Genomic DNA, 26,171 nt, shown 5'->3' with positions numbered 1-26,171 from the left:
GATATCAGCTCCACCATAGGAAGGGTTGAACACTCAATCCTGAACTGGAAGAGTCCTTAACTGAGAGAGAGGGCCTTGAATGATGACTCTGTGGTCATCAGGCACAGGAGGAATCCTTAGAGGACACTGAAAGAGCCACTGTTCTGAGACGTCTCAAGAGGCGACAGCGGGTTTGAGCGGCACTGGGCAGTGTGTTCCCTGGGTGGGCAGTGTCTGCCTGGGTGTGTGTGTGGGGAATGGATCTAAAGGAAAAGCAGCTACCACCCCAGGCAGGAACCCTTCCCAACTCTCCAGGCTGTTTCACAAGTTCATCTATGAGGTCAACCCATGCTTGAGGAGAGCACAGTGAGTGCCTAGTCCACATAGGTGACAAATGTCTAGTTTCTCTGTTGTTGACTTAGGTGTGAAGAGTCATTTGGGAAGAATTCACAGGAGGGATGGGCCTTTGAGAAGCTCCATAAGGCAACAGAACTTAAGTTTCTGATAACATAAAGAAAGAGGACTTCAAGTGCCGTCCTCTTTCTTTATGGTGCAGCATGGTCAAGGTTGGAGGACACAACCCCTCACGTAAGACTGCAAATAGGGAAGGGGGGGTGGTGAGCCCTGGTTTGGGAGTCAGATGGGGGAAAACTCAGATCTTCTCTTTTCTGGCTAAGCATTCTCTCCCACATGTTCCCACTCCCATGACCTCCTTTCCCTCATCTGTTGAGTGGGGACACCCTGAAAGACTAAGGCAGAATGTGAAAAGCTTCTGTTCACACACATTCAATCAAAATTTTATGATGGCATTACAGATGAAGCCAAACAAGATGGATTCAGAAGGCTATTGGTTTAGATGGGGTTTGGGAGGAAGCTCTCTTTAAGGTCTTGGGGAGAAGCCTGAAGGACCAGCAGGGAACTGGAACTTCACCTTGCCACTTATTTAAGATTTTCTGCTGGGAATGGGGTGACTAAGAGGATTATTCCGATGCCAGTCTGTAGGTCACATTTAAGACACAGTACACTTCAGAGCAGAGCAGTGGCTTTTAGACGTGTCAGGGCCTGGAGATGCTGCACACAGTACCTAAGACCAGCAAGGTGTAGTGTCAGCTTTTCATGGACACCTAAGATCAAAGGTACCTCCAACGGAATGAAGGAGCCACTTCTAAAACCTTGAAGAGCACAACACCCCAGGATAGCTATGGATGCCGCCCAACACAACATCACGAACTTACACATGATGAAATATTGTTGTTGTTTGGTAACACAATTATGGAGTTCTCCAGTGAGAACTTGCAGATGCAATATCTGTCACAGTGTCACTGGGCACGCTTGGATTTGTAAGCTGTGAAAGCTCAGCATCCCACACAGGAAGGACCACTTGGGCCACATGTTTCTAATCATACCTGAGTGCCTTATCCCTGATACTGGTTCAAGGCTTATTAAAATGAACTTCTCTCCTCTCTTTCCCACCCCACTCCGATTACTTCGTCTGTCCCATCTTCTCCAACCCCTCCTGAGCCCTATCCAGACCTAACCTAGGTGAGTGGCTGAGGGTGACCGGTCACATGCAACCTCCAGCCCCAGGAAATCCATATGTCAAACCCTCAGTACCTTAGGCTTTTATTTAGAAATGGGCTCTCGACTTAGGCAGTCAAACTAAAAGGTCCTCCTCTTTCATTAGTTCCCCTATAGAAAGTGAGAACTATGGGAGAGAATGCACAGTGTGAACGACACAGGGTTGGGGACAGAGATGCTATGATGCACTCCCAGAAAGACTGACTTATCCAGCCCCTCATCCTACTCATCATCTCTCCAACCAGGTCCCATCTGTTCTTACATGGGTGCTTCTCTCAAGCCTAGCATTTTATTTCCATTGTCATTTGTCAAATATGTAAATATCCCCAGTCTTTAAAGGCCCAGATCAAGAGCCATCAGCTCCAAGATGGCCGATCAGAATGCTGTGAAGCCCAGCTTCAGTTAAGACGCTTCTTCCACTCTCAGTCACGTGTGAGCCTATTTCACTTCAACGGTAGATGGCCAAGAGACAAAGGAGCCATTGTAAACGGGACCTTCCTAACCCAGAGAGCACAGGCTGGGTATGGTGCCGGGGTGGGTGTGGAGAAGTTTCCAGGAGGAGTGGATTTGGTGAGTGGTAAAGGGAGTAAAGGAAGAACAGAGCTGGAGCACTTCCGTAGCCACAGCTGCTTCTGTGAACCTAGTCCGTTTTCAGCAACTGAAATGAGCCAGAAAATAGAGCCATTGCCCCCTCCCCACCCTTATCGGGAACACTTGTCTGTGCTAAAGCTCCCGGTGGTGCTGGTTCAGCTGCCTTCCTGTAAGGAGCCTACATCTCTCCCTGTGTGTTGGAGAGACTCCTTTTAGTTAAACCTGAAAGAAACTTGTGCCCAAGGGATCCCAGAGTTCCACTGCTCCCAACTAAAATAATTTTGTCGCCCTCCCAACCCCATCATTACCCCACCCCACCCCCACCCCTGGGGGAACATCTAGCAATGTCTGGAGACATTTTCAACTGTCACAAGTGAAAGGTCAAAGCCACCAGTGTCTAGTAGGAGAGAGGCCGGAGTGCTGCTAAACACCTTGCAACACAGGACAGGGTCACAAAGGAGGAGCCAACTGATGGTAAGGAAGGCAGTCAAGAGATGTGCCGTAGAGACATCATTTGCTCTGTGTTTGCGTGCGTGTGCATGTGTGCGTGTGTGCGTGTGTGTGTGTGTGTGTGTGTGTGTGTGTGTGTGTGTGTGCATGTGTGTGTGTGTGTGAGAGAGAGAGAGAGAGACAGAGAGAGACAGAGACAGAGAGAGACAGAGAGACAGAGAGAGACAGAGAGAGAGAGATGTGCATACTCTCCCCACCCTCAATTGTCAGGTAGAGAGCAGACATCCCTCCCTTGTAGGAGAATGAATATTGAGACCTCTGTTCTTACTGGAAACAAAACCAAAACCAAAAATAAACAAAAAAAAAATAGGAGCCCAAGTCTAAAACTCCATTAACCTGAATATGCCACTTTTGCATCTAAACTCTTACTTTTTCACACAGCCACAGAGTTTCCAAACCACAATCATCCTTTATTATTTAAATGAGATATGTCTGTAACTTTATCTCTGGGATTTACTTATTTTTTTTTCCCAAGCAAACACACAAACAAATGAACTTACAAAAAGAAACAGATTCATTTAGAAACTGTGCCAGAACACATGTCAGTTAGTCAGTTACAGCTTTTAAAGGAGTATAGTGTATCCCTGGGGTATAGATGGTGAGTGTGTGTTTTGTCTCCAGGAAGACAGATATTGACCGATAAACCCACAAAACCCTTTGGAGCTTCTTAGACGATGCAGCAAGGATGAGGTGTCCTTGAACACATCGATGGGGCAAACAACCATTTCATCAAGATTCTAGGATCGATTAGTGTCTGCAAGTTCGAGCGAATGGGCGTCTGGTCAGGAGAACAAAGATAACAATGGTCAGAGGATGTGAGCTGCGGATGGTCTGCACCGGCCGGCTCTGCACTGGCCGGCCATGCTGGCTGAGTGGAGGCCTGCTCTCCAGCCATGTCAACCCCCAGCAGAGACTGATGTGAAAGCAGCCTTAGACACCGGAGTGAGCTCAGCAGGGGGCCAGAGGCCTGCCTTGCTCCTTGGTGTGGACACCACAGTGACCAGAGCTTGCTAGGGGGTCCCCATCAGCTTCAGAGGGCCAGGGCAGAGCAAGAAGAATGGGGTATTGTTAACCTTCCAGATGTAAAAATGCACAGGTCCCCTGGCAGCTCTGAAAAGTCGCCAACCTGTTTCCTCTGTCAGAGCATCGGTGGGGCAGATGCTGAACCAAGGGCTGAAATGTTAAAAGGTGGAGGTGGTGGAGCTGCTGGGAGGCTCTCGGTCCCCAGCAGAAGAGGCCTCAGATGTTCACACTGGACACCATGTCATATAGTCCAGTTATTAGCTGTGTGACCTTGAGCCACTTCCTTACCCTTTCTGATCCCTAGCTTGCTCATTTCCAGGATGAATGCCTGGACCACACTCTCCCAGGGCCCATTTCACTTTACAATTAAGGAAGTTCTCTCCATGAAGTCTCTCCATGAAGCTCGAGTAACCACCCATAGAAATCCCACCTTTCCCTGTTGTTGGCTGACCACTGTAGTCAGAGCAGGGAAGCAGCAGCATGGACTGACATAGACCTCCAAATAAAAGAGAACAGCCTCTAATCAGCAGCTGAGGGCTGAGATAACACTGGCATGTGGTCTCCTGGGAGCCTGCCCAGACTGTTCCGACGAGAGAGTGCCCAAGCATGGACGTCGGTCATCTAAGTGAGGCTTAGGAAAGACGCCATTTGAAAACCCCTGACCTGTGATCTATACCACGTATCAGAGGTCTGGGCTGCCCCAAGCCCCACAGGAACAGAGTGGACCAGTGGCTTTTGAAATCTCCACCACTCATAAATAAATTACTCACATTGGGACACAAATCCATTAGCAACAGAGATCTGGGTCATGGGTTTTCTAGTCAGGTGGAAGGTACATGGAAGACATCCCAGGGTCCAGCAAATGCCAATGTCTGGATTTTACACCAGAGCTCCTCAAAATAAAGGAAACACCACCAGAAGCATTCTTCTTCATACCAAATCACCTCACCATTTTTTCACAGAAAGATCAGAGCACAAGTAGGTGAACCTTAGGGGTGCAGTGAACAGAGCAGACCCTTGGTCTGGGGGTGCAGCCTCAACGCTAACAACAGGCACAATGGCGTTCCACCCGCCCCCTCAGAACAGCCAAACCCGAGTTCAGCACTTTATCTCACACCTATAAAGTAGACATAGAGAAGTCATTGAGGCCGTGCAAAATAGGCTGAAAAGGCAGTGGTGGTGGTGGAAAAAATGTCCCACACAAGACACCATGACAGTCACAAGCCTGCCAGACAGCAGAACTGAAGTGATCCTTCACAACAGACTATCATTTGATGACAATCTCTAAAACATATTGTCAAGAACAAAAATCAAGTCAGAAAAATGGCCATTGGCTGGTCCTACAGAAGGTCCTCTGCAGCTCTGATAAGGCCACTTCTAATTTGTGAACCCAGTTCCACTCTAGAGGGGTCTAAAAAAACAAACGCCCACCATTGAAAATGGAGGTTGAGAGAACAGCGGTCACGGGCTTCCTTCCCCCTTTCCAGTCTTTGTTTCTGTTACATTTTACTTTTAAAGTACTGGCTGGATCACATAGTACTTGAATGACTAAAAGCAAGGTATTGTTGTGTTCTTTTGCATTTTTCAAACAAATCAATTAAATAGAATTCAATTTTAAAAGGCTTATCTTAATCTCGGGGCCACGCCTAGTAGGTAAACAATACACACCTGTGCAGGACACGCCCTCCCTCCTCTTTTCACAGTCTTCTTGTGCGGCTGCTTAGAGCATCCTTTACGACGGTGTAGGGAGGAATAATTTAAGCTAATCCTGAACCCCTTCCAACACCCAGGGGCTCCTCTCAGCCACACTAGCCAGGCTTGGGCTTGTCCGCCCACAGCCCCACCCAAGTTTAAGGACCCTTCGTGACAAATCTTAATGAACTCATTGATGGAGGATGGAGCAAAGAGAACGGAGGCTTGGGTGGGAGGTGGAAGGCAGCTCTCAACCCCAAATCACAAATCCATTGGCAATTAATCAAAAGCGTTGCGCACCCTGAGCTGAGCCCAGTTGTGCAATACTCCTGCGATGGGCTGAGATTTGGAAGCTGGGTTCCGCGGAAACCCAGACTTTGTCCTACGGAGATTCTCGCCCCGAACATGTCTGCCTGGATTTCGATTGATCATTGCTCATAAGGTGCCCCAGCGCCGCGGGGCCATTGCAACTTCTGCAAGCATGCACGGTGATCGATATTTATAATTACCTTTCTCTTTCACCATGGCAACGGGGTCCTTGGCCGAGGGCACCGAAAGCAACAGGAATGAACTCTAGGCGTGCCAGCAGACCGATCGGCCGCGGCTGAGGCTGCGAGGAGACGCCCCCGGCACCCACACGCGAAGTCCGGGGCAGCCTAACGAAGTCCCGCCCCCGCCGCGGCTCCCACGCCCGCCCGCACGACGGCCGCGCCCTGCTCCCGGACGCTGTCTTCTGGATGAAACCTCTCGCTCCAGCTGCTGCGGTAGCAAATGCAAAATTCCAGTGTTGATCTCAGGTCACTGACACCACCTTGCATTCCTGACGCCCGGGAAAATGCTCCGGAGCCCTGGCTCCTCTCCCAGGGTCTGATAAATGGTTGCCCAAGGAGGAGGGAGGCCAAGCCACACACACAGCCAGGGACTGTTCCCATAAGTAAACTCGTCAATTGTTAGCTTGTTAGTTTCCTATGACAGCTGCTTTCAATCCTGATTACAGCCTCTTTCAGGCAAACTGAGTAAGTAAAATTGGCCTTAATAGAAAAATAATGCCGAGGCTCCTCCAAGTTCATTTTCCTCTGAAAAAAAATGAATAATGCCGTTTGATCACACACACACACACACACACACACACACACACACACTTTTTTTTCTGAATTGGGGGCAGGAGAAAGGAAGAGGGGTGTGAGGCCGAGAGAGAAAACTCTAGCTGAGGGCCTTTCAGGATTCAGTTCCTTATCCCAGATCAAAATTAAAATCTGACTTATCCTGCTGGGGAAGATCCTAGCTTCTACCTTCCCTCTGTTTCTTCAGCGTTTTCCTCTTAAACTGTGTGGTTGGACATCTGTGAGGAGGAACCCTAGCCACAATTAAGGGGCAAACAGTGTTGGCTGCTACTACTACAGCCAGGACTGGCCTGACTTGACTTGCAGGGAGGGTGCCACCATGTGGGGAGGGCAGTGCCTGGCTTTGGCTTTGTGACCTATCCGGTCACTGGCAGGTCGGCCTGCAGAGGACTTCCTGGTTCACAGAGCTGCAGCCCACCCCCTCCAAGCACCTATCAGCCGGATCCAGAGCCATGTGTCTTACACGCCCATTGTATACATGTGGGAGAGACGCGATAAGCAAGAGACAAGCCAGACGTTGCACCACTCAGGGAGACGAGCAGATGGCCAGCCAACACATCCTTCAGAACCAGAATGCACAGCCAGTATTATTAGACTGTATTTACTGCAAATATTTTAACGTGTTGGGTCTAAGAGAGCCAGGGGAACAGAAAGGAGTGGAGCCGACCGACCTGCCGCAGCTTTGACTCCGAGGGTGCCACTGACGGCTGAACTAAACTGGTGGGGCTGGGGAGAAGGAAGAGAAACACCCACTTCTTCATCATCATCTTGGGCAGGTCTTGACTGCTGACCTTCTGGTGAGTAAAAGTATCAGAGCTCGAGCAGCTGTGACATTCCTACATCTGTGACTCAGGGCTTTACTATTGATAGCTTGAAATGTCTCCGTCTGTAAATCACGGCTAAGTCCCGACAGCTTCTGCGCTGTCTTTTCTGTGACATGCTTCACCCACACTACCCCTGCCACCTTGCAGCCTCCCTGGGGCTGGGTCCCGCTTGTTCTGTCAGTGGCCAGCTGGAATATAAGCACCGAGAAGCCTAGAAGTGGCTTCTCTAGCCTCCATTCACACACAGGAGCCAAGCGCAGAGGGAGGCCACGGTTCAAGAACATCACAGACGGAGACAAGCTCTCTGCATTCCCTGACTTTTCATGGCTAAATCTGCACTTGGCTACTTTGCCTGCCCTAATCACCCTGAGCCGTTAAAGAGATGCTGACAAGTAGAATCAACCGCAGAGAGCTGGAATCAGCTCCATCGACAAGCCTAGCAGGTGAGTGTGCTGTTACGTCTGCTGCGTAAATAGATCAGGATTGCACTTGAGCATGGCTCTCCGAGGATCTCCTGTTATTCAGCTGAAAGCTGAAGAACAGTGGGGCTGCAGACCTGGTTCCCAATCCCCAGCACTGCACAATAAATAAAAATAAAGCAGAGGAAATAGCACATTCCTTCCCACCCCTACCTTTCCCTCCCTGCTGGACATCACAGTGAGTTCTTTTGATTTTTTAGCTCAAGCCCAATCACTCCTAGGTGCACCTTATACTGTAAATGTCACTAGTCCCACCCCCTCCCTAGTCCACGTGACAGTTGTGAATTCTGACATTTACACTTAACCACACCAAGCTGGTCTCGTTGCAAGTTCTGAACATACCTGTACACCTCTGAAGTCCATTCATTTTCAGAGACACTTTCTCTACAGAAAAATACTACACAGTGGCTTAGACACACACACACACACACACACACACACACACACACACACACACGTTTTCCATGGAAAGAATTTGTCTGTACCGCAGTCAGCATGGATGACTCACCAGCAGTTCACTGCTAAACAACAGCCATGTGGCAGAAGTCCCCTACCATCAGGCATTGCTACTTTAGGATAAGAGCGTCCACTCTGCACTCTCAAGACAACCAGAGGCGACTGCTCAAGTTATTTTTGGAATGTGGGAGAATAAAACCATTTTTTTTTTTTTTTTAGTCTACTTCTCCTCAGGGCCAGATGCTTCAACAGAATCGAGCAGAGATATCTGCTTGTTTACACTGGAAGCTGGGAGGGGAGGCGAGAGAAAACTGAAGCGGTTCACGAGAAAGGCTTTTTATTTGAATTTCTAAGGATGATTTCCAGTGAAATTACCTCAGCCTCTTCTCACTGGGATGAGACAAGTTCTAACACAGCACTGACCCAGGGCTTTACATGCCGCTTTCCTCTCAACCCTTCACCTGCTCACTGCTACTTTTTCTCCCACTCACAAAATGAAGCCAAGACTGTCCAAAGAACAGAGACCGTGTTGCTGGAGAGAAGAGGCTTGCAACCTCTCCCCTCCACTCTTGGTGAAAAATCAAGATCCATCACTGAAAAGAAATGCCTGCTAAGCGGAAAATGGCACCACTGGAAACAGGGCTGTGGAAGAACCCTCTCCACAGCAGAGCTGCTGCATAGACACCTGTAAGGCAGGGACGCCAGGACCCTTTCAGGCCCTAGGGCCCTAAGGTGCGCAGGTAACATCTCTACACCTCTCGGTGGCCTCTCTAGCAGAGTCCAGTAGAAACACACACACACACACACACACACACACACACACACACACACACACACACACACTAAGATAAAACCCCCAGAGAATGAGTCTCTTATTTTGTCTCTACTTGATGCTTACATCTGTCTCCCCCACCTAAGATGCTAACGGGATGCTGGCTCATGCCAGGTGTCATGCAGACAGCACAGAAAGAAGATGCACAAATACTCCTGGAGAGATTAGGACGGTGCTGAGAGACACTGTGCACAGGCAGCTCTGAGCCCCAGCCGGGAAGTCAGGATGGGAGATGGATAAGGGCTGGCTGGGATGGGTAGGAAGGGCTGGCTGGGGCGGGTAGGGCGTGAATGACCTATGCCTGCAGAGGTCATGGGACAGAAGGTATCAAGTAGCTGGCTGCTTGTAGGCGGTAGAGGAAGTACAAGCTTAGGCATGTGGGAGATCACAGAGGGACTCGCCATGCCGTGCCATGCTGTGCCTCGCTATGCCTTGCCATGCCAAGGCTGGACTTCAGAGGTGGTGTGGCTAGAATCTCAACTATAAGCTACTTCTTTATTCCGAAACTGAGTTCCAAAGCCCCCATGACCTGTTCCAACAGTGTGCATTCAGTGTCTATTTCCTATATTTAGCAGACCATCTGATATGGACTAGATGTTCAGGAAGTGTCTGGGTTTGTTAGTTTATTTAAACATCTCTCTGATAATAGGTATGGAAGGATCACTTTACACACCACACATGCAGCATTTTTAAAAGCACAGTTTATTTGGGATTCTTATGGTTCCATAGGGATGGCTTCATATCCATAATGGGCCTATGTGCTTGAAGGCAATGTATACATGAAGATATGTCATTTATTTCCACCCCTAAGTATGTTCTGTAGATCCCTCAGGGACAGATGTCCTTGTGAGTGCTTGAAATGCAGACACCTGGCCTTCACTGCTGGTCTGATGACCCAGATTCCAATGGGGATGAGGTCTGAGCTACAGCCAGCTCCCTTGGTGATTGATGACCCCCAGCCTAGCCATCCAGCCCACAAAATTGGAAGACAGCATAAGATTTGCAAACAGCTATGTGCATGGCATCACATTCGAAAGATAATGCTTACAACTCTCCATTGGCCAAAATAATGATCTGGGAGGCAGTTACCACAACCTTAATGAAAATTTACTGAAAACAATGACTACAAACGCTCCTACCGTCTGAGATACATCCCTGCCAGTCTGGCTCCTCAGGGGCCACTACTCTCGAGGGCTCAGCAGACAACTCAGGATTTTTGACAAATGGTCTCACCCACTCAGTGCCCAGCAGAGTTCTTGTCCTGGAGTCCTTACGGGAGAGGGATTTGGGTACTTGTTTCCAGGCCTTCTTTGTGGTCCTCAAGAGCCAGTTCTGAGTTTGGATCTAAGCACAAGGCTACAGTCAGGACAATGCCTAACGGTTGTTGTAGTTTTATAAAGGTCACTATGAACAATCCACCGAGGAGAGAAATAGAGAGCAAACATAAAATCAGTCGTCTTTCTACAACCTATTATTGGAGTTTGAGGAATCGTTTTAGATAGAGTCTTACAGATCTCAGCCTAATGTCAGGCACACGAGACGTTCTCTGAGACAGCTCTGACTGACTAGTAAAAGGGCATTTTGAGAAACAAGTTACTCTCAGCCATCTCATTTTCCTTCATGTCTCCCGGGCAGCAGTCCAGTTTTTCAGCCATAGAGCAACCAATTTTTATCAGGTAGGGTTGCAATGCCCTCATGGCAAAGCTTGCGCTCTCTCGCTTGCTCGCTCGCTCTCTCTCTCGCTCTCTCTCCCTGATAGTTACTGCCACCAAAACCCGGACTCTAGTGTTTATTTTTGCCAAAGATTATGAGCTCTCTTGGGAAGGAGTTCCCATGTGATGGCGTCTGTAGTCACACAGTAGTGACATTAAGTAGGAATGCAGTGTTTGAGGAATACTAAGCACTTTAGCCAATGGTCCCTCACGGTAATAAGTACCTGGACGTCAGTACCTCCCTGGAAGGAAAGCTTATTTTAGGTTTTCATCCACAGGCAGTGGCACCGCCGCTTTCAGACCTGTGGTGGAGATGCCACCTTATGGCTGTTTCTCAGAGAAGAGGCGTCCTCCGAAGGACACACCCTCCATGACCAGAAGACCTCCCTCTCCGCTCCACCTTTACTGTTTCTACCACTTCCCAACCTAGACCCTGGAACACAGGAGCTCAGGACATTCCAGATCCAAGTACAGCACTCAAGGGACAAATGTCGACGTCTCACCATGTGAAAGCCAAATTCTAAATCATCATTAAAAAAGCAACCAGACTGACTGAAAAATCCAACTCTTAATTTCCTTTTAAAATTAAAAAAGAAATTCAATCTCATAGATTAAAAAATGAATTTAACAATCACTTGCAAGTATTTGCCAAGATCCAAACTGAAAGTGACCGTGAAGAGAAAGCGAGCCAAAGGACCTGAGCAGCCACGCCACTTGATGAAGCCTCCTCGGTGACCTGACCTCCCCTCACTCCCCTTTGTCACCACTTACAGAGTGCCAATCATGTGTCAGCCACCATTCCAGCCTGGTCACCATCACCACCTCATTCTCCTCATCCCAGCTGGATGAGGTACGTATTAGGACACCCCAGGAGAGCTAAGAGTCAGGTTGGTCCAAGTTCAACGTCACAGACTCTACCTTGGGTAGCTGGGTCTTCCATTCTGTGAAGGTTAAGGCAATCTCCCCTTCTTATTCCCAGACTACACACACACACACACACACACAGACATGTGAACACATATCCATGTAAGTGCTTGTATGTATGCATGAACACACACACTCACACATATACTCATGGAGGTATGTACACATGTCCATGTAAGTAAACAGATGTGCACACATATGTACACATACACACAGGCACACATACATACACTCAAGTGTACACATACACACACTACACATACAGAAGCAAAAACACTCCCTTCAGGTCCCAAACACATACACACACTCACACAGAGAGTCATGTCCACGGAAGTCATGTGCAGCTAGCTCCCCATGCTTGTTAACTTCTTGGTACTTCTTACAGAAGACCTGATTTAACGGACATGGTACTACATCTTGCTTTGCATGTGTAATGTAATCTCTCTCCTGATAATTTATGCTTCGTTTGATGTCAGACTTCATGTGACAGGATCTGTTATGGCAAGGGCATCATCACCTTGTCCCTTCCAGATGTGGCCTCCCTGGACAGCAGAAGTAGGAGCCCAGGTCCACACATCTTTGACAGTGCTGTTCGATCATTAGCTTTGTCTAATCATTCTTAGGAAATTGTGGTTTTGTGGTTTACATAAAGAGTTAAAAGCTTCTCTTTATTGGTTACAGAATTTTGCAAGATATGAAAACCCTGCATTCCCCGCCCTCACCCTCATTGACCTCGCAGCCTTCCCATTATGCCCTGGCACCGTCCCGGAAAACAGCCTTTTTCTCATCCTTCTGGGACATTTCAGTCATCACCCGAGGGACAAGCCAAGTCAAACAGGCAGCATGAACAGCCATCTCTCCCTTTGTGACCAGAGGAAGGACAGCTTTAGGAGGGACTGTGCCACCCACACTCTTCGCTGTGAAAATCTGCAATTTGTATGACTAAAGAGGCATTAACAAAGATGAAAACTAAAGTCACAGGGCACATTTGTCCAGGATTGGTGACACAATTGCACAGAAATGGCCCCACCTTCCTGTCTGGCCTCTTACCAACACGACTTTAAAGTCACACTGGCCACACAGGAAGCCTGCTCATTCACGGCCTGGGTTTGAATTCCAAGCACTCCGTGCCCAGTGGCCTTGGGCACATTATTTTCTCTCTGTGGGATTCAGCAATCACTTCTGAGAATAGTGGCAACACACTCCACTGGTGAGGTCATAGTAAGGACAGGGCCAGCTTTGTGGGTGTGCAACCTGTGCAAGGTGTGGTCATAGTGACATCTGTAACAATATAGTCTTTCAAGTGACACTTTGTAAGTGAAGTCCAAAGGAACAATGGCGCACACATGCTACCAAGTGAGATATGTATGGTGTGTGTGTGTGTGTGTGTGTGTGTGTGTGTGTGTGTGTGTGTCCCATCCCTGAAGTCCCATTACTATGGCCTGTCTGCAGGGCCCCATGAGCACAGAATTCCAAGGCAGTGGTGATGCATGCCTTTAATGCCAGCACTTGGGAAGCAGATTCAGGCAAAGCTCTGTGAGTTCGAGGCCAGCCTGGGCTACAGAGCGAGTTCCAGGACAGCCAATGCTATACAGAGAAACCCTGTCTTGAAAACAAATAAACAAAAGAAAAAGGAAAACAGGCGAGGAGCCCTGTGGCTTCCTTTCCACCCAGACCACCTTCCTGCATAAGTCAGCCACTAGTACTGAAAGTGGCCGCAGAAGGTCTTGGCCTAATGGTGAGTCAGGAGCACCTGAAATGAAGGTGGACAATGGGTGGGGGTGGCAAAGCTAAGTGTGTAAATAATTTCTACGTATGTGCCTAAGAAGCAGGAAGCACTTCAGGGAAAGGCAAGGCTGGGAGATGGTGCTGGGGAGAGGGAGCACTGACAAATTGCCGTTTGAATAAATGTGCAGAGGGAAAGGAATGAGCTGAGTGGGTGTCTGTGGACACAGATACCCCAGGCAGAGTGGAGGCAAATGTCCCGGGGGAGGAGTTTACCTGGGAAGTCAAAGCAGGGGGAAGCCAATGGGAGCAGGGGGAGTTAGGTGAAAGGTGGAAGGGGTTGGGGACCTGGGTTATTGCAAGACCCTTGGCTTTTCCTGCTGAGCTGGGCAGCCACTGAAGTTTCTGAGCACAGAGCCCAGGATCTGATGTCATCTCAACAGGACCTCTGTGGCTGCAGTGAGTGACCAGAGGGAAGAGAAGTGGGTGAAGGTGCAGAGCACTGAATTAGGGTACAAAACAAACAAAGAAAAAGACCTCCAGGCTGAGAAGATGGCACAAGAGAATGGAAGGCAGGAGACAGCAGAAGTTAAAAGAGGGCATCAGCATTAAGAAATGAACCAAACAGATGCCAACAGGATATCCAGTTCTGAACACAGGAGAGTCTGAGATGATTTCAGTGAATGCAGAAGAAAGGATGCAAAACCAATAACACAGAGGATAAAGCTTCACACTTATCCCACAAGAAAAAAACCAGCAAAACAAAAAAACCTCAAGAAGCAGATTAAATACAACAATGGCTGAGTAAAGATAGACCTGAGTCTGCAAATTAAAAGGTATACATGTAGCCGGGCGGTGGTGGCGCACACCTTTAATCCCATCACTTGGGAGGCAGAGACAGGTGGATCTCTGTGGGTTTGAGGCCAGCCTGGGCTACCAGCCTGTGAAGGTCCAAGGGCCGTGCTGGGTAGCCCTGACTGAAGGAAAGAGTGTATTTGAAGAGCCTCACATTCAGCCAAAGCTGTTGAGACATAAAGGCAATGGCAGGCACACCCCAGTACACACGTACACACACACACACACACACACACACACACACACACACACACACACACGTCATTGCCGGGGAACTACATTAGTTATATCTGATGGAGCAGGCATCACAGGGCCTAGTATGTGCCTGGGTTCCCAGGGGTGGGTGTTAGAGGAAGCCCGGGGCAAAGGAGGGTGGAGCATTCTCACAGACTGCAGATCTAGAGCCATCTAGAAGAAAAGCAATCTAAGTTATCCATATTTTTATGCCTAAAAAAAAAAGGAAAAAAAATCGTATTGTTCCACTGATCACTTTCAAGGAGTCTTCCAAGTTAGATTATAGAGGTCAATGGGACAATACCCTGAAGAGACCAACTATGTCCACCAACCAGAACCTAGTTTTTCTCCAGCAAATCAATGATTTATTGGATCATTTTATTGTGCAAACATAGTGGAATTTGTAAGCATGCATACAGTGCTTAAATGCTGCCTCCTTAACATTTGTAAATGAGCTCACTTGGACTGGCTGAGATAATTGGGGTCAGAAACAGCAACAGCCCGATAAACAAATATGCACCTAATGCCTTTCCAGCTGTGGTTAGTGTGAGGGGAGAGGATGGGGCTTAGGACACTTACCCAGCTTTAGTGGGATGAGCCCTTTATAACGATAGTCCACTGTGCTTACATATGGAAGAGCTCTCTTGAAATGCTTAAACAGCTGCACGCTGCTGCAGTTCAACCAGAGACTGAGTGCTCTGCGCCACGTGCACGGGGTCGCCGGGTTTCTGCAAGAGCTGCCGTCTAAGGCGGCTTCTTCTGCCGTCTAAGGGAGCTTGTGCTGTCTAAGATAGCTTCTACCGTCTAAGGCAACTTTCCTCCTCATTCCTGCAACCCGCAGCAAGATGGAAAACACTTTGTCTGTGCTGCATTTATTGGGGTTTGGGAGAAAATTGGACAGAAAGAGAAATGCTTTAGAATGTAAATTTTTTTCTTGGATTGAGATCTGAAACACACATCTTGTCTTTCTTGAATAAAATATAAGAGCTCTGAAAATCTTTGCTGGATATAAATTTCTGCAAAGAAATTAAAAAAAAAATCAACTAACCCACAAAGAGAGTGTTAAGCCACAAAATCCATCACGAAAAGCCAATTGAACAAAACTCTTAAAGAAATGAATGATTGCTGAGTCATTAATTCTGCTAATAAACACTTCATCTGTGCACCTACGGCACAGAGCATTTCCTCCAATAGGCTGAAAATGGCCCAAATTCAAGAACAGAAACTGAGCCCTCTCTCACTTACTTTCTTGTGATGCAAATAGGAAAGTTTCCAACTCATTTTTAAAGCATTGAAGAAAGAGATTTGAACCTGAGACACCAAGAACGTGCTCTGTGGGTTTGCAGAAGAACCGCTTGCTGTGTGGGGAGATAAAGAAAAGCTTAAGTGCTGGTGCATGTTTCCAGCTACGGAAAAGCTTCAAACACTGGCTGGACTGGACATCTTTTCTCCAACAGCCGTTACATGTAGAAATTGAACTGGATTACTCCTGGATTGTTTTTTTTGTTTGTTTTGCTTTGTTTTGTTTTGTTTGGGAGGGCTTTTGATAAGGAATTTAATAAAAAACATGTTAGAAATAGTTGCTCACATCCTTGTTAAACTCCTAATTAAAATTGGCCAGCTGAACTGTGGTCCGTTAGGTCAGGTTTGGTTGAAGTATTACTGAACACACTGACATCACACAGCATTTCCATTGAGGATAATACGGGACTGAGTGGTGACCTCGATCATCAGGCCGCTACTTATCCAGTATCCAGTGTCCCTGCAGTCCTGACTGATGCCTACAAAGCAATTACAGAGATTGCTTCTCCTCTTTAAGGACAAGTCAGGCCTGTGAGAGGGGTAAGATGAACACTAGATAAGATACACACTAGAATCATAAGTTAGCACTTCGAGGATGTGATTTGAAATAGAACTGGGAACTGACTAGAATATTCTAGTGATGGGAAAAAATGACCTTACAAACTGTCTGGGTCGGGATGGACAGAGGGGAAGGCTGGGTGCTGGCAGTGGAGCCACTGGCTTGAACGTTCTCTCCAGACCTTTCTTTATTCCATGGGTCTCATGCTGTGTCATGAGAACTATTCTTCATTGGGCTCATACCAAACCCTTAGGACTGCTTCTGTTTGGTTGGTTTTTGGGCACCATGAGTCAGAATCATGTCTTATATTTTCTGATGAGTTCAGCTGCCATTCCAAGTTATCAAACTGGATAATAAAGACTTTTAAAGAGCAAGCAAAGAAATCTTAAGGGCTGCCGGAGGGCATTTGCAGAGCAAGTAAAGAAACCAGGTACATAACGTCACAGAGTAAAACCCCAGCTTCCTTTGCACAATGTGTTACAGACCAATACGTTGCAGTGACATGAGCCGCCTTAAAGAGTAAGACATTGGATATCAAAATAATGTAGCTACTGTGGAAAAGATCACATGTGCGAGTCTGACTTTGTGAAATTCTAGCCCCAAGATTAGTTCTTAAGTACACATAATTAAAACACCAAGCATGTTAGCATATTATCCACTCAATTCAGTGATGTAGATGAGAAAGTTTCCTGTGAAAATAGTAACTCAGGACCTGAAAATAAAATAAAAATAAGCTTCAGGGCCTGAAAAGAAATGAAAAACAAGAATCAATAAATCAAAAATAGCTTTTTCCCCTTAGAGTTGCTGGGCCTGCAGTTCTGTGTGGAGCTGCGATTGCGGGGTTTCTGTTCCACAGGATGGGGTTTGTGAAACTTGTCAAGAATAAGGCCTACCTTAAGAGATACCAAGTGAGCTTCAGAAGGCAGTGAGAGGGTAAAACTAACTACGATGCTCAGAAACAATTGGTGATCCAGGACAAAAATAAGTATAACACACCCAGACACAGGATGATAGTTTGTGTGACTCGCAGAGGTATCATAATAGCATCGCATAGGCCCATATGAAGGGGATATGACAGTCTGCGAAACGTCTGCACACGAACTGCCAAAATACGGCGTGAAAGTTGACCAACAAAGTATGCAGCAGCCTAATCTGTACAATAACTGGCCTGCTGCTGGCCGCAGGCTTCTCAATAGGTTTGATATGGATCTGTGAAGGTCAAGTGGAGGTGACTGGAGATGAACACAATGTGGAAAGCATTGATGGTCAGCCTGGTGCCTGCACTTGCTATTTGGATGCAGGTCTTGCCCGAACTACAACTGGTAATAAAGTTTTGGCATCCTGAAGGGAGCTGTGGATGGAGGCTTGTCTATTCCTCACAGTACCAAACGATTCCCCGAAAGCAAGTTCAACTCAGAAGTACACCATAAGCACATCATGGGTCAGAATGTCGCAGACTACCTGCATTACCTAATGGAGAAAGACGAAGATTCTCACAAAAACAGTTCTCTCGGTACATAATGAACAATGTATTCCAGACATGATGGAGGAAATGCATAAGAGAGCTCATGCTCCATCTGAGAGAATCCAGCCCATGAGAAGACACTGAGAGAGAAGTGAAGAGGAGGAACCATCTCAAAATGTCCCTTGCCCAGAAGAAAGATTGGGTTGCTCAAAAGAAGACACATCTCCTCAGATCTCAGGAATGGGTTGCTGAGAGCTAAAGCAATTTTCTATGAAGATTTTTTTCATAATGATAATAAACTTATTGACCAAGCAGCTAAAATGAATGAATGAATGAATGAATGAATGATTACAAATAAATAAAAAACAAGGCAGGGCCAAGCAGGTGCAGGCGGTAGAGTGAAGTGGAATACGCCCCCCCCCCTCCACTTTCTATCGTTATTCAAATCATTGGGTTAATTTCCTTTTGCTCATATTTTGGGTTAATTTTATCTATTTTCCAGCTCTAATGTCAAGTCCCACTTTTCTTTCCATGGTCTCTTTGCATTCTTTCCTTTGGAAAATAACTACATTGGTTACCTGGACAACTATTTATCCTCTCATATTTGGGGAGGGGGGAAAATGAGGAAATATGTTTTAAGGTCTCACTAAATTTAGAAATATTTTTCTTTATATGTTCTTTATAGGGGGTCATGAGGCATTTGCAATGGAATTGTTTTATCCATATTTTGCACATGATGAAAGTGAGACTCAGAGATAGGAACCAGCTTTTCTGGGCCACAGAACTGAAAGGGATGGGACTGGACGACTTGGAAGTTGGCAGCAAGGCCGACCTCAGCATTGCATCTGAAGCCCCTGGGCTGTGCTAGGCCGCTTCTCCGGGCCTCGGCAGCTGGGCAGAGAGGGAAACCTTCCTCCTCTGGTTTCTGCAAGCATTTATTCATTCATTGTCCACACACTTACACATCCTTTTCCACGGTAGATACTATAATGTACTAAAAACATAAACACGGCTCCCTCCATAGCCTCCGGAGAAACTGAAGGAGAGAGAGGTTATACATAGGCCACTCACACAGAAATGTACACAGGCTGTTAGGAAAGCGGAGGGCAGCATAAGGGAAGGGTTAAGGGCAAAGGGCTTAATCTGACTGCTGGTTACTGGAGAGCCAGGGAAGGAGTCACGGCATCTGGAAGACAGGGGCACTATGGCAGGACCCTTCAGATGGCTGTAAGAAAACGGTCTTATTCTAACTTGTAGTAGGGTCTGCTACAGGTGTTTGGGGGTTAATGCCAGCGTGTGGCAGAAAGGCTGGGCTTGAGATATGTTTCCAGTGAACACGATTAAACTCATGGAAGGGAGCCTAGGCAGGGGGTTGGTAACTGTAAGTAAAGGGGGAAGTGAACTGTGTAAAATGTCAACCAGGGCTGGAACCTCTTCTCTCCCTCTATCTATGCTCTTCTAAGACTCAGAAAAAAATGGCTGTGGCTGGACCTGGGGACACTGGCCTGTGATCACAGCTACTCAGAGGCTGAGGCACGAAGATCCCAGGTTCAAAGCCAGCCTGAGTTACAGTGTGAACTCAAGGCTAGCCCAGGAAATTCAGTGAGAGCCGGACTCATTTTAAGGACTGGGAAGAAGGCTCCGTGGTGGAGTGCTTGTGTGGATCCCTAAACTCAGTCCCCACTATTGAAGAATACAGAGAAAGAAGGAAGGAAGGAATAAAAGAAGGGATGAGGAAACTTGGGTGTCACCATCATTTCCATCCTGAGCAGAATAAAAGTTAGAACAAGACCGTTTTCCTGAAGGAATCACATCATCACAAGATGTGTCCCTAAAGATCAGTGCGTGGAGCAGCGGAGGCTGCAAGTGACCCTGTCTGAGCAGCAGGTGCCTGTCACTCCTGTGTGTCTCACAAGAGCCACCGGTCAGGAAAGTTGGGCTGAGGAGGAGGAACAGAGTCCCTACCTACCAATCGCCCAGGGCACATTTTTCACAGCCTCCCTCACAGATTTAAGGGACTCAGATCTTCTTTCCAATCCAGCCTCTCATCACCACCAGGAAGATGCTCTGGAGCATCCTGGGGAGCAGAGCTTCTTTGACCTTTATCCCATAGTACCTGTGACCTCCCCAGGGACCCGTGACATTCCTGATTGTGGTTGTAGATCAGCAATATTGATCAGAAGGGACATGGAAATTAAAGAACTGCAACATTGCATATTATGGTTACTTTGAAAACAGCTTGGTGTTTTTAGATGCACACACATATGCACACACATATGCACACATACACACACACACACACACACACACAGAGTTCTCCTAGGTATATGGCATCTGAGCACTGGGAGAAGATGTCCCCGGGTGATATAAACATGCAAGGCTGTCCTAGCAGGGGGCTCCCAGCAGTAGAGAATCTCAGCATAGCACCAAGGTGAAAACCACAGGTTTAAGTGTCTGGCAGGTCCGGTCCAAACCTGACTCTTCCACTCAGTGTTGATGTGAGCTTAGGTAGGAGTGTCAAATGGGCAGAAGAGTATTACCGCTGCAACATCAAGCCAGTTGAAGTCCCAGCACGGAAGGAGAGGAGCTCTCCAGCCCTAGCTGAGGAACAGTGGCGGCCCCACAGTTGTGAGCATATTCAGACAGCATGAACTGGACACAGTGGGGTTGAAAAAGAGGGCATGAAGTTGGAAGGGGGACCTGTTGAGGGGGTGGGGGTGGGGAAGAGTTGGAGGGGAAAGGAGGGATGGACATGATCATACTACATTGTATACATGCATGGATTTCTCAAAAAATAAATAAAACTATTTTAAAAGTAATATTGGCCTTGTGGACTTATTGTAAATACTAAACATGGAAAAATAAAAAACCAGGAGTCACAACAACACTTAGCATAACCTCTCAACAGGCTCCCAGCCACGACAGATGGTCCCTGAGAACAGGGCTCCCTCCACCACCGAGATGGAGTTAGAGCCACCGGCAGAAGCTCCCTGTTTACTGTTGTGTTCTCGGTCCCAGCTTCTTACTCATGCCTTTCCTGTTCTTAAATAAGGAAATGCCTTCCCCACTGGCTTCCGAGGGTTGTTTAGAGCACAAAGGAGGACTGGACAGACACACGTGGGGACACCCTGAGAAGCACGGAGCCCGGCCCAGCTCAAGCCGGGGCTGAACACCAGACAACAACAGGAAGCTGCCGCGTTGCAGCTCGAGCTGTTCCTGGCAGCTTCAGGAGGACTTTACCAAATGTCCCCTTGTCCCCTGCCAGGAGCTGCTCACGAGCACTCTGGGCTTCGCTAGCACAGGAACACGCAGGGGTGCCGAGCGGGCACCTCCTCAGAGCACCTGTCCCTATGGAGTGCTCCAAGCACACAGCGGCTTTCTGGGAACCCACTTCTGTGATTCTTTCCCAGTGCCAGGTCCCAGCCACATGAAAACCAGACAGCAGAAGGCAGCACCAAATAATTTTTGTTTCGACTTCTCTGGTTTTTATTTTGTTTTGTTTTGAGACGGAGTCTCCATGTGTAGCCTTGAAATCACTATGTAGCCAGAGTAGGCCTCAAACTCACATTCCCCCTGCCTCTACCCCCTAAAAACTGGGATTACAGGCTTGTTCCACTAGTCCTAATTCAAAATAATTTCTAAAATAAACTACCATTGTTATTGTTGCCAGAATTTACTGGATGCTTTTATGTGTCCAGATACCAAACACTGTGACATGCACATTCTTATTTAATCCTCAGAGTCAATCCTCAGACCTGGGCCAGGAGGGTCCTGCCCTGCTGGCGGGCCTTCACGGTACATCTGACTCTTCTTCTGGTTCCAGGACCGGCTGGGGCCAGCATCCCAGCCTCCCCTCGGTATACTTTCTGACACTGGTGGACCTTGATACCCTTCTTGTGCTCTGCATGGCTGACCAGATACCCTGAGGAATGGAGTTCCGTTTTCTGCCCACGAGCTTTTGGAACAGGATGGACGTGGGGATAGCTCTACTCCAGAAGAGAAGCTCGGTAAACAACCACACCCCAGACTACTGTGCTTCCTCCTTCTCAAAAGATATTGACATACCTTTTGGGGTGACTCAACTTGTTTCTATAGACAGGTACCCCACAAAGATATTTTTCCGGAGTCCTACATGTGAGACCGTCACACCAGATTACACCTGTCTGCAAACCTTACTCACAGGGAAACACTGACTTACATTAACTTCCCGAAGTAACACATTTGGTGAGAAGAAGAGTCTGGAATGTCCCAACTCAAAGCCACAACACTCCAACACTCTACCATCTCCCAGATTTCTTCATCTCTCTCCACCAAGTTGTAGATACCTCAGGGAGGCCAACCCTTCCTTAACCCAGGCTCTTCTGTACTATGTCACCACTCATTCCCTGGGGACAACAGCATCATCCAGCACACTCTTATTCAGCTGCTATTTACCTGGCTTCCCTGGACATCCTGACTTGCCCTACATGACAGATTTTATCTCTTTCAAGAGAAGCATCCAGCTTCAACATCTTTCAGTGGCAGCACGAAGGCATTCACTATAGAGTATGAACCTCAGCAGAAATTCGTGTCCTGTTTTCAGCCTCGCCCGAGGAATAAAACTTTTTGGAGCACAAAAATAGATTTGGCATCTATCAGATGAGGAACCAATAACTGAGGGCAGTACTTGCTTCAAGAGGCAGGGCCAGTGGGTTTCCAACAGTCTTTCTAGGGTAGCTTGTAAAGGAATTGGTGGTGGAAGCCATGTTTTCTCCATCTTTCCTTGTAGAATATTATTTTAAGGTGTGTTACTTTTGCTTATGTTGCATTTGTTTAACTCTGTGGAGCTTTGTTACTGTGCCTGTCTAAAACACCTGACCGTCTGATAAAGAACTAGCCAATAGCAAGGCAGGTGGGGCTGGCAGGCAGAGAGAATACACAGAGAAGGAGAAATCTGAGAGGAAGAGATGGAGGAGAAAGAAAAAGCAGCAGCCAGAAGAGGAGGAGGACTCCAGGGGCCAGCCACCCAGCCACCCAGCCACCCAGCCACCCAGCCACCCAGCTCCACAGCAAGCCACAGAGTGAGAAACAAAGAAAGGTATACGGAAATAGAAAAGAAAAACCCAGAGACAAAAGGTAGACAGGATAATTTAAGTTAAGAAAAGCTGGCTAGAAACTAAGCCAAGCTAAGGCCAGGCATTCATAATTGAGAATAAGCCTCCATGTATGTGATTTATTTGGGAGCTGGGTGGCGGGCCCCCCAAAAAGAATAAAAACAACAACATCTCTTTGCTCCCTGAAAAGAGATGTGTTGGGAGGAGTGGAGTCAAGATGTTTGGAGAGTTAGAGACTGCAACCATTGTCTTCAGTGAGAATCTGTATCTTGTCCTACCTTAATGCTGCTCCTCTTGACAGGCCCACTTCCATCCCAGTCAAAGTCAGAACAGCCACCATGAGATGGTACTTCACTCACTGAAATGGCTAGCTCGTACCTATCAGATAATAGGGCTTGGGGAGATAGCTCAGTTGATAGAGAGCTTGCCGCGTGAGTATGAGGACCTGAGTTCAATCCCCAACAGCCGACATAAAGAAACAGGCGTGGTAGCATATGCTTGGAATCCTAGCCCTGGGGAGGTGAAACAGTGCTTGGGGTTTGCTGCCCAGCCAGCCAAGCCTAATCAGTAAACCCTGGGTCCCTGTGAGAGAGCTTGTCCCAAAAAACAAACTGGACAGCTCCTCGGGACACCATAGACTGACCTCTGGTCTCCGCATGCACACAAACATGCACACATACCCCCCCACACACACACACACACTAAGCCAGATAATGATGTAGAACAGCCAGAATCTCCCTATGTTGCCGATGAGGGTATAGACTGAAGCGGCCACTTTGTAGAGTTGGAAGTTCATCAGAATAAGCTTAGAGTTACCTTATACCCTGGAATTCCACCCCTAGGCCATACACCCAGGAAGACAGAAAACTCAAACTGTGCAAGAATGGTTATAGTAATACTAGTCACACTTGCTAAAAAGGTTCAAATGACCTGAAAATTCATCAGCTAATGAAGGGACAAACAAAATTCGGGTATAATAGAATATTTTTCAGCCACAATAATGAATAAAGAAACGATAGTTAGTACAACCTGAAGGGCTAGTGTGCTAAGCGAAGAAAGCCAGACACAGAAGATTACTGTACATTTTATGCATCCATGTCCAGAATGGGAAATCTATAGAGATAGAAAGAAGATTGTTGATCCCTGAAGGCTAGGGGTAGGGATGGAAAAGTTTGAATGGAGAGACAATAACTAAAGGATCAGATTATTTTATTTTACTTTCAGACAATGAAAATCCTAAAAAAAAAAAAACCCAAACCAACCAGCCAAACAAAAATCACTGTGGTGACAAGTTGTATGTCAGGAAGTGTACTAAAACATATTGAACCACCTACTTTAAATAGATAAATTATACAGTATACTTAACAGCTCAATAAGGCTGTTAAAATTAATTGCAATAAAACAAAAGACCTTCATATAAATGAATTCCCTCACCTCATCTAAACTGTCTGCAATCCTGCCCTTTCTCCAGCTGTCCATGAATTACATAGCTCGTGCTCACTGTAATCAGCTCCGTGTATCTGTAGGGACCGTGCCTAATGGCCTTCTGCCTCTTGTCCTTATTTAAGAACTGATTTACACTGGGAGTGGGGAGCTGGGTAAGCACCAGGCCACTAAAGGTGCCATTACAATGTCAAAGTCTGAGACTTGGTCAGAATCAGTAGCCTAGGCTGTGGTGACACCATTCGGTTGATGAAGGAGTCGCCCTCCAAGCACCAGGACCTGAGTTCAATCCCCAGAACCAATCAGAACCCCATGCGTGGTGGTATGCTCTTGTAATACCAGAGACGGCAAGGCAGAAACAGGCAGTTATTTCAGGCTTGCTGGCCAGTCAGCCTAACCTACTCTACCGGTTCCAGAGCATTGAAAGATGGTGTCTAAAGAAAACCACGGTAGATTCTCTCACCAGTACCTGAAGCTACCCCACACAGATGTGAGCACGCACACACACATCCATCAACACACACACACACACACACACACACACACACACACACACACACACACACACACACGACTCCCTCCCCAGCCTGAGCTCTCTCCATGCCCTTCCCAGGCCAAAAAACTGAACAGTTACATTATAATGAGATTCACCTGAGAAAGAGTCTCAACACACTCTCTCAATAAAAACACTTTCTTTTCTCTTAAACTACCCCACTAGACAGGCAGCAAATTTGAACTTCAGCTTTGCATAGGTCATCCCTGGCTGGAGTTAATCAGCTGCCGTGTGTAGTTCTTTCCCATGCTTTCCTGGTCTTGTGAGAGAACAGCATTGCTGTTGGAGGGGTTTGACATCATACTGATAATTATTCCAACCATGTTTTGAAAGAAACGTATTTGTTATAAAGATCATAAACCAGAGACTCAAATGTGTGGCTGTCCTTCTGCCACGGCCTCCATTCTTCCTGCTCCCGTCCCATTCATTATACATGAAGGACGGTGTTTCCTTTGAAGCACGCAGCACAGGAGAATGGTCCAGGAGGCACTTTATTACTATGTCAATCACAAAACACAAACTGCGTCCAAAGGCGATTCAGTTACTTACCAGAAGGATCACAGTGGCCAAACCTGAACTCGGGTGAGTCACAGTCCTCAGAATACAGATAGAACAGATGTGTGACTGTGCTGTACCTGTGATGAGCTGGGTGGGGGATCTCGGGGACACTCAGGTCCTCAATAATCAGTCTCCTTCTGTGCGAGCCCCTGAGGCTGGTTCTCTCAGATGAGGCGACTTTGCCCTTCTCAGAGCTGCACAATTTCCCCAGACACTTTAAACCAAGGAAGGACGGCATCTTGGCATGGCGGACATGTAATCAAGATTGGACCCAGGAGCCCAAGGGCTCCCCAGTAGCTGCTTCGGCTCTCCGGGTTCCTATCATCTCTTTTCTCACTGCCCGGCAAAGAAGATTAAGAAGGACGTATTTAAAAGATTACCCTCAGGAGCTTAGCCATATTTTCAGCCCGATGATTATGTATAAAAACAGCCCACTACCAGGAGCTCATGACTGCAGTCTGAGACAGGAATTCGTACTTGAAAATAAAATTAATACTGCACCTAGGGCAATACCTAAAAGAATTATCCAGCAACTATTTCTAGAATGTCCAATATTATCTGGTGAGAGTGCTAAGAACAAGTCTAAATAAGCCCAAGATAAACTGTATTCACTCCTCAAATGCATGCCAGGGACAAGCTCGGGTCATAATTTCAAGACTG

At 47.2% G+C, this 26,171-nt stretch overlaps 1 protein-coding gene and 1 pseudogene across 1 annotated transcript in view; one reads left to right on the top strand and one right to left on the bottom strand.

Moving 5' to 3' along the window:
- Ablim1 (actin binding LIM protein 1) overlaps positions 1-26,171 on the bottom strand; it is a 202,932-nt gene that overhangs the window by 155,801 nt on the left and 20,960 nt on the right. The window lies entirely within an intron of this gene.
- LOC131905153 (large ribosomal subunit protein uL18-like) lies at positions 17,251-18,123 on the top strand (annotated as a pseudogene).

This window comes from Peromyscus eremicus, chromosome 1, assembly GCF_949786415.1.
Source record: "Peromyscus eremicus chromosome 1, PerEre_H2_v1, whole genome shotgun sequence".
NCBI classification, from domain to species: domain Eukaryota; kingdom Metazoa; phylum Chordata; class Mammalia; order Rodentia; family Cricetidae; genus Peromyscus; species Peromyscus eremicus.
The sequence above is the reverse complement of the archived record's forward strand: the minus strand, read 5'-3'. Positions and strand labels throughout refer to the sequence as shown.